At 44.4% G+C, this 9,525-nt stretch overlaps 1 protein-coding gene across 3 annotated transcripts in view; it reads left to right on the top strand.

Moving 5' to 3' along the window:
• The window catches only part of adgrl1a (adhesion G protein-coupled receptor L1a), a 99,474-nt gene that overhangs the window by 44,524 nt on the left and 45,425 nt on the right, over positions 1–9,525 (top strand). The gene's annotated exons all lie outside the window — the stretch shown is intronic.

Here is a 9,525-nt window from a genome sequence, read left to right as displayed (position 1 = left end):
CGTACGTGATGAAGCCCTGACACGGAGCTTTTCATTTAGCAAAGCAAAAGCATCGCTGTTTGTGTGTGTGTGTGTGTGTGTGTGTGTGTGTGTGTGTGTATGTGTGTGTGTGAGTGTAAGTGCTTGTATTTATGTGCACCAGTGGTGGCAGTTGCACCATTAAAAGACTACTTGGGAGTTATTCTAGTCTGTATGAAAATGGGTGCCTATACAGTATGTGTCTACAGTGTGTCCATGAGTGCATTGAGCTGTGTTTCTGCAAGTCTGCATTGTTTTTTTACTTTTATGTATGTCATATATTCAGATGAGTGTGTGCGTGTGAGAGAATTTACAAGTGTGTGTGTCTGTGTGTATGTGTGTGTGTGTGTGTGTCTGTGTGTGTGCGTGTGTGCGCGTGTGTGTGTGCGTGTGTGCGTGTGTGTGTGTGTGCCACTCATATGAGGACAGCAGTGCCAGCTGACTGGTGGAATCTGTTCTCATCTCCCCTGTATTTAAGCCTTTGCTCTCAGATCAGTCGCTTGGAAAGGCCCCTGGTCCTTTAGTGCACACGCAGGCATTTTTTATCTGTCTTCCCCTCCTCTCCCCAGCTTTGTTCTTCTGTGCCTTTTTCCCTGAACACTAGTTATTATTTAAGGCTGGTGGACGAGCTGTTTCTACACATCTTCTCTACAAAGTGCTTTAGTCTCTGGACTGTCCTTGGATGGTGACAGAATGTCTGAATGGGGACTGATAACAATGCAGTATTTTGCTTTCTATAATGCAGAGCTTGGTTGTTATGTTTCATGAAGTACCTCATGAAGAATTCACTAAGCCTTTGCCTACCAGATGTTACTTTATGACTTGAGCTGACAGCTATTTCAGGTCTTAAGTGTTGCTCAACACTAGCTTTAAAACTCTGAGTGAAGATCTTAGAATATACTTGACCTGAAATGACTTCCAATATTGAATTTTTGGGAAGACTTTCAGTTCTCCAATACTTTGATATTAAAATGATAATTTCTAAACTGCTACCTACTCACTAATTCATAGGAATTGATCCTCTGACAGACTTGTAGCAATAATATTTCAAGGGAGGCAATAAAGCCGTAGCGCCGCTAACCTTGCTATGTGCACTTGGTTTCCAGTTGTTGTGTAATTTGCTGAGCAGCATATTGCATTGCTTTAACTTTTGTTTTGTAATCTTAGTAGCTCCACACATTCAAACTGGTCTGAAAAACAGAGCATACTCCTGGAAGAGCCGGAAATAATAACTATTTTGTTTTCTTAATACTGCATTACATTGATATGGGAAGCATCTGGAGAATTGTTTTCTCAAATAAGAAAGTACACAATGTGCTGCCTTTAATGGCCCAATTTCCCTCGACATAAAAAGAAGGTTCCAGAGAAAAGAAAGAAAACGTGCTTCATCTGAAAATACAGAATACATACAGATGTATAAATCACTTTCAGATACATTTGTGTTCAATAGACCTGCTCCATCAAAAGGCTGGGTATGTGTGTGTTTATGGAGAAACGTTAACTCTCCAATTTGTCTTAATTTGACCTTTGAATACTTTTTTTTATCATGTTTTTCTTTCTCTGCCATAAAGCTTAAATCCACAGGCTTCGCTGACACTAATTGCTAATCTAGTAGCATGTGAATATCGCTGCGCATCATCTGGATTTAGCAATAAAGAGCTGCTGTAAGCCTGTTTTCTAATTTCTCCCTCTTTGCCTCGTGTGCTTTCTCAAGCTTTTGTTGCCTCTCCACATTATTAGCTATAGCTCCGGCTTCTCACTCCTCTCACTACCGACTCTCGCCTCTCATTTTAACCCAAGCTCTTTACTTTCTCTCCCCTCAGCTATTACTCCTGCTCTGCATCGTGATGTCCGGCTTACCCCAAACCCTCCCTCTTTTCACTGGCTTTTCCCTCTCTCTCTCGGACCTTCTTATTCCCTTATGCTTGTCAATCTCTCCCTCTCTAAACATTTCTTCCACCTCCTTCTCTAGCTCTGTTTTCTCTTCCTTAATCTCTGCCTGTTATCTGTCAACATATCTTCACACACATGTTCTTGTTGTCAATCCCTCCTTTCTCTTTCCTTTTACTCTCTGCTTCCTCTCTCTGTCTTTCTCTCCTCTCTCGTTTGTTACCTCCGTCGCTCCATCCGCGGTGCTGGGGGTTGCTGTGCTCTTCAAAGCCCTTGGCTGAGAGCAGTAGATCACAGAGAGGCCTGTGTGAGTGAAAGGTTAATGGATGGCCTTTGAACATATATTGGTAGTCTGGGACGGGCGGGAGACGGAGGGAGAGGCCGGGGCGGAGTGCTAGTGTGTTCTTTCAAACCTCTCCTTTGAAGATGATGCACACCGCTCTCATGTGTCTGTGCCTGTATACAGGGGCTGTGTCTTTTTGTTTATTCATTCGTTCACAGTTTTAGCGAGAGTGTGTTTGTGTGCGTCCGTTTTGTTTATGTGTTTGTGTTTACTTGTACTGGTGTGCGTCCGGGTATGTTAGTTTGTGTACATTGATCTGTGTACTGCAAACACACTCCTACATGAAGGATTGGGGACTATGCTCCTGTTTGTGCAGTCGCGTGATAGCTTCCTCTTTTCTCTCAGGGCCCAGCAGTGCAACTTTGACACTTTGTAACCATGAAGGAGTGTGTAATGCGTGTGTGTTTGTGTGTATGTACACTGCTGGTGCCGGAGTGTATTTTACAGGTGTGTTGTGTGTTCATTTGCTTCTCATGTGTTTGTGGCCTGCAGATTGATAATTACCAACAGCAGTTTATGGCTGGCAGCCAAGGGCAGAGAGAGCAGAGAGGCGGAGCGAGAGAAACGCTGGGAGAGAGATGGATGAGTGGAGAGGCTTTAAGAGCCGGGAGAGTGGGTAAAGAAGGAGAAAGGGATGAGAAGGATAGAAGGAAAAACAAGAGGTGAAAGGTCAGGACAAGAGGGAGGAATGAAGACACGGAGAACATGTGGGGAGGGTGAAGAGGAAGGCTGGGGAGGGTAAATGAGAGAGTTTCCGGGTGGATGAAATTGGACGAGGGATCGAGGGATGATGCTGACGTTAGGAAGAAAAAAACAAAAAGAGAGCAGGAAACATACTCAGTATTCTTATTAGGGATGGTCATTTACAGCAATTTAAATACTCTAGTAATCGCTTATAGCCTATATATTTTTTACCTTAAATTAAAAAATAATTTTGGCACACACGTGCTGATCCGCCATGTTTTCTGCAGTGTTGCTCATCTGTACTGTGTCTATAGGACAGCGGTCTTCAAATGCCAGTTTGGAATGAAGAGACAAGTGTATGTAACATATTACTCATGGTAAGAGAGCTGTCTACAAGTCTGTAACAGACACTCTGCTCTTCTGCTCGATTCCGCTGCTCTTTCCTCATTCATCTTTTCCACTAGCTCTTAGCTGTTGGTGGTGGCTTGTACTCCAGCTCGACAAACACCATCAGCTCACAGAAGCTTTCTCCTTTCACAAAACATAATGGGGGCATAACTCCAGTCACCGTAATTTTTTTATTCGCCTGTCAGGACGTAAAGCTCATCTTCTTCTCTCGTATCATCACAACGACATTTGCTAACAGGGTTAGCAATTGATGAAACGTGAGACTGCCTGCTTTCTGTCCTTCCTGGTTTCTCCATCATGTGGTTAATGCTTTAAGATGGAACTAGTATTTCTACAATATGCTAATTAAACGCCACATATATTGCACTGCACGTTATCTGTGTCTTGTGTTTTTTGTTTTTTTAAGTGCTCTTGCCTTTGGTGTAATATGTCTCTAGAGAGTAACCATAGTTGCCGTAAAGCAGTTGATGATGCCGTTATTCGGCTCGCCGTGCACATGTGTGTGTTGATTAAATCTGAAGCCATAGCTGGAGATACACCCCTGTGTACCATTCATTGTTTTCTTACAAAGTATATTCAGTTAGGCAAACCCAAAAAGTTCAAGTGCACATGCAACGATAACTCAGTTAAACTATTAATGTGCCTAAAACAACTGGTGCGAAGAGGAGTTCTGAAATGTTACTTGAATAATGTCAACAATTAGTATTTGTACCCATCCCTAGTTTTAAATCCCATTGCAGGTCCTTTTTTTCAGCTAAGTCCATAATTAATTAACACAAAAAAGAACAGGAGCACTATACATTCTGTCCATACTATCTACATACATAACATACATGCACAATGGTATAATATCTCTTAAACATGCAAAATCTAACTGACATAAACTCTGTCCGTGAATCCAAGGCGTAGCGTAAAAAGAGGTTAATTAAGTGTCTAATGCAGTAGCAGGGTGGGATTTTGCACTCATCTTCTCTAACAAGTCTCACACACACACACACACACACACACACACATCTTTCTGACAGCAGGCCGTACACTGCTCACTCTCTCCTTTTCTCTCCTTCACATTTTATCTCTCGCTCTCACTTTCCCTTTTTTGCACCTTCTTCTCTGGAGTTTTTCACTACCTTCCTCACTTTCCTCTGTTTCTCCTTTATCCTTCCCTTATCCCTGTGGCTGTTTTCCCCTGCATCGCCATCCTCACTCCACCACAGTGTTTATATGAATCTCGGTCCTACTCGCAGTATGCTGGCCTGCCTCTTGTGATGTGTGCTGCAAACAAAGAAAAAATACAGTTGCGTTGGGCCTGCAGCGCGGCTCCCATCCCTTGGGACATGGAGGATATTTTACACCGGGTGAATCTCCTACTTTTTAGGCAGGCTGATTTTTATTTTGGGCTCTGCTGTTTCCTCCCGCTGAGGCACTTTTATTGCATAATTAGGTGCCGGGGCCAGCAATGAAGTGGTTTGACAGTATGAGCACGTCCCGTCTCGCCTCCCTCCTCAACTTTGTGTGTGTGTGTTGTTCTATGTCTCAGTTGCTTTTTTCTCCAGCCTGTCTTAATCTCCCTGCTATGCCTGCTGGTTCTCCCCACAGCAAAGTTTGTCAACACGCACTGAGTTCTTGAGGATGAGGATGGATGAGGGTTAAGGCGGTTGTGTGTCTGCCTGCAAGAATGTTGGTGTGTGTGCATCATTACAAATGCATGTGTATGTGTGTATCCCATTTCCAGCAAGGGCAGGTTTAATTCGGCTATGAATGATGTAATGTTAAGGGCCTCACTGTAATTCACTTAATTTAGAGAACTGGGCCAGTGTGGAGTTCCTCTTTTCCCACAAATCTCTCTGCCTCTTTCCTTTTATGTCCCGTGACCTTGTGCCTCCACAAAGAGCGGTCATTGTGTTCATCTTCTACCAGCATCTAGTTTGACGGATTCTATCTTTTTTTATTGTTACATGCTCTAATTCACTCTGGCATTCCATCTCCCCTTCCCTGTGTGTTAGCCTGACTCGCTTCCATCACAGTGGATGTGTGTCATTTTGGCGCTGCTTTGTGTTCTGACCTTATAGCACTGCTGGTGACTCCACACACAGTCGCTTCTCATCTCATCTCCTCTGTCTCTATAGCCTGTAGGAGACAGGCGTAGGAGTCAGAGGAGATGAGATAGCATCCTAGCTTCGAGGCCATGTTTCCCCCCATTGCATCCACACACACACACACACACACACGCACTGTCCCACTAGCAGCCCCCCACCCCCTGCCCCCTCATGTTAGGCCTTTAGGTTTGTCTCAGGATGTCACTTTGTCACAACCCCTCAGCTTGAAGGCTGTCTGGATGTGACAGTTTTGGCCGCATCGCCTCAGCTTGTCTGGTGGTGACAGGCCATGCTCCAGCAAGTCATTACGCTAACTCACGGTGCTAAGTGAGTCGCTAAGATACAGCGCTAAGCTGATAAAGTACTGGAGAAATTTGTGGGGTTGACTCTCCGCCAGAGAGGGATTCCCATCGCTGAGACCTCTTAGTTCTGTCCAATGACTGTAAAATTACTTGTTCTTCTTCACCGTCTTTACTTAGGAACAAACCTGAAATCATGAGGGAGTTAGTTTTTTTTAGCCAAAGCTGAATTTGAGGTCATATGCAGATGTGTGCAGTATCTTTTCAATATTCCACTGTGATCTCTTTGCAAAAGGAGCATATTCACCTATTAGCCTGGATGCCACTTAAAATTCACTTTGAGTGTGGTGATATAACAGGAATCCACCCTCATCTGCAGCATGCCCAGTTTTTTAACTACCTATGGTGCTTGTTAAGAATGTTCTCTGGAACTATGTCTCAGTGCTATGCTAATGAGTAGCATTAGGAGATGACTGCTAGAACAGACAGAGGGGCAAAGAAGAGCTGATCACATGTTGGTCCCCAAAAGACAGTCAGCCATCCAGCTAACAAGTCAGCCTTAGGGCCACAGAGCTCCACGGGTATAATCTTCTATTGTGACTCAATTGCACAGTCGCTATCTCAGTCTCTGGCTACCTTCAAGGCCAAACCTCCTCTTTCAATTATCGCTGAGAAAATACACCATAGAGCGTCTGACACAGTCCAAGGTCAAACTGTTGGAGACATTGAAAACAGAGTGCTTTTTGAAAGCACAGAGCTGATGGAATGTTTGTGGTCATGAAGAGAAATCCTTGTCTACTCAAACCTTTTAGAATTCTACAAAGTGAAAGAATACAAAGTGAAATCCGAGTGTCTCCAAGTCAATTTTGTTAGTACAAGAAACCAGATTCAAACTTTGTATTTTTGCTCACAACGCTTGACTGCAGGTCAAGTCTTTTTCTCCTTATTATATGATATCAGGTGTGTGTTCATGTCTAGAAGTGTTGAATTGTTGTGTTGGAGAAAGAACGAGTATGTGCAAAGACTGGCTTGGCTTCTGCAAAACGATGTTCTTGTCTGAGGGTCCCAGCATGTATCCACCCTCAGGCTTTAATTACTGTATGGGGATAATGAGTCAAATCCAATCAGCTCCCTCTCTTGCTCTTAATTTGTATGGAGCTCCTAATATGAAGCCAATGCTTCAGTCCCTCACACCAGCTGCCCTGGAGTGACACCAGGCCCCTGTCTGTTGTGTGTGTGTGTTTGTGTGTATGTGAGATCTCTGTCTTCTGCTCGCCATAACGTCTTTGTTAATCAGCTTGTGTAATTATCAAATTGGCTCATGTAATTATCAGCATGTGTGACAATTGGTAACCATTTCTTGCGGATGACAGATATTAACACAGTTTTATATACCAAGGGAGATGAGTCACAGTATCACAGTGAGGGATTAAATCCACCTTTACATATGGCTGCTGAGAAAGATACTTTGTCATCCTGCTATTACGAGCCTGACAGCCAAGACTAAATGGCCACGTGTGTATGCGTGTGTGTCTGTGTGTGTTGGCTGAAGAGACCCTGAAACCTTAATGGATTCCTGCAGAGTGAAGGACAATCGTAGCCCATGGCCAGTCCAAGCTTATCCTCTGCTCATCTCATCTCAGCTCAGATTCAGCCACAGCTCCAGCTAGGCCTCAGGCCATCTGGCTCAAACACAACCACACACACACACACACACACACACACACACACACACACACACACACACACACACACACACACACACACACACACACACACACACACACACACACACACACGCACTCTCTCAAACACACAGACACTGAGTCCCTGAAGTTAAGTTTCAAACTTCCTCTTAATACGCCTTTTCAAAAACTCTGCATAAGCCAGTAAGGTTCATCCAGCTGTTCCTACTCAGTGAATTCCACTTTATACCAAGAACTTGTCAAATAGTGGGAGCGTGGGTGTGAAATGTGTGGGTGTAAAATAAGAGACAATAATCAGGAAGTAGAGATCGGCAGTGATGCCAGAAATAGGCTAGTTATCATGGCTGCTGCCACTGTTGAGTACACTACCTCTATAATGGCTGCGCTCAATTATGGCTAAATATGTACTGTAACAGCCAGGCCTGGACAAGGTTCACTCAAAAAAAGTCGGGTTCATATATCACATTCAGTGTTAAATTGCACTGTGGATGTTTAAATATCAGTGGTCTTACATTATAATCAGGCTTTCTTCACAAAACACATCCATCTTGCTACCAGTTAGCTCATTTGACTAGAAATCTAGTTCTCTCTTGCAAACCCCAGGTGATAAACCAGGCAGTTGGGGCTAACAGGCATAAATTATCCAAGAAAACACAATTGATAAGCTTTACTGGCAATGAAATGGCACTCTTATCAATCTCAAACTAACTAGAAATGATGGTTGAAAGAGACTAGTCCTTAATCAGGCAACACAGCCAAGTAAATCAACAGCTCTGTTGGCCAAAAAGCTGAGGCCTTACACGTAGCTCTCTGTATTAGCACACAGCGTCTTGGCAGTAGCTGGCCTTGAATAAAATATCTTAAAGAGTGTGTTTGATATGTTAAGTATCTTGAAACATTTGCTCTGCCCCCTCTGATAGGGGTTATTGTTCCTGTTGTGTTCGTCTACAGTGTAAGTGGACTGAGTGTGAGCCCTCCTGGTGGCCCCCTTCACTTTTACTCTCCCCTCGGCTCTCTGTGTGCTTCTAATGACTGGCCAGCTGTACGCTGCTGTGTACTTACACCGCAGGGTAGTTAAGAGAACAAGGCCACACACTGACACTATGCATTGTAATCCCACTGTGAAGCCGGGAATGTTGGTGTGTGTATACTGTAAGCATGTGTGTGTTTGACTGTGAATGTGCACATTTTTCTGCTCAGTATGTCTCTATACGTGCTAATTTGCTTGTGTGGGTTTTTGAATGTGTGTGTGCGGATCTGTTTGTCTGGTCTCGCCTGCTGTTTGCATCGCCGTGTGCTTTAATTAGTATGCGCTTTTGCATCGAGGCCTTTGTGATTTGGCACTGGCACTGCATGCTGGCGAGGCATAAAAGATTTGAAGTCTGTCTGTGCTAGTCATTCAGCCTTAATGGCGTTAGTTACACAACTGAACTCAAGTCCCCACCGCATAAATGGGTGGCATTTAGAAACATGAGCAAGTCCAATGGCAGTGAATCATGTAGCGCACCGCTGCAGAGCATGTCTGGGATGACTGACATTGACATTGACCCAGATGGGCACTCCTCCTGAATGGACAGCGGCTGAAACCTAAGCAGTACTTGCTCAGTGTCAGGAAGGGAAAACAGCCCCGCTTTGTGGGTTTCAGCACTAACAGTTGTGGGGGAGAGGGCTGACTCAGTGCCCTTGTCTGCTGCTTTGCCCGTCTGGCAGGAGAAAAGTCTGTGCAGTGAGAGCCTCAATTTATAAAGAACTTCTAAATTCCTGCCTGCTTAAGCGGCGCCAGTACTGCTCTGTTTAGATCAGACGGTAAGCCCACCATTAGCTTAGAATCTGCCATTCTCTCCCAACTGACAATGCAGAGAGGAGCTCAGTGAGAGCCAGCTGCTCCTTCAGAACAGTGGACAGCACCTAGTCTCTAATGCGGCTCCAACCCTTTGGCTGTTATTTCCCGAAAGAAGTTTAGTCAGTTCAGGACCATGGACAGCAGCCCCCTCACAGCCGCCAGCATGAGTCTCTGCACAGAGAAACTGTCCTTCAACCCCAGAGGACGACTTCACCGCCAGATAATTCACTCTTTCTCT

This window comes from Labrus bergylta, chromosome 16 (genome assembly GCF_963930695.1).
Source record: "Labrus bergylta chromosome 16, fLabBer1.1, whole genome shotgun sequence".
NCBI lineage: Eukaryota > Metazoa > Chordata > Actinopteri > Labriformes > Labridae > Labrus > Labrus bergylta.
Note: the sequence above shows the minus strand (reverse complement) of the source record. Positions and strands in the feature narration are given on the sequence as shown.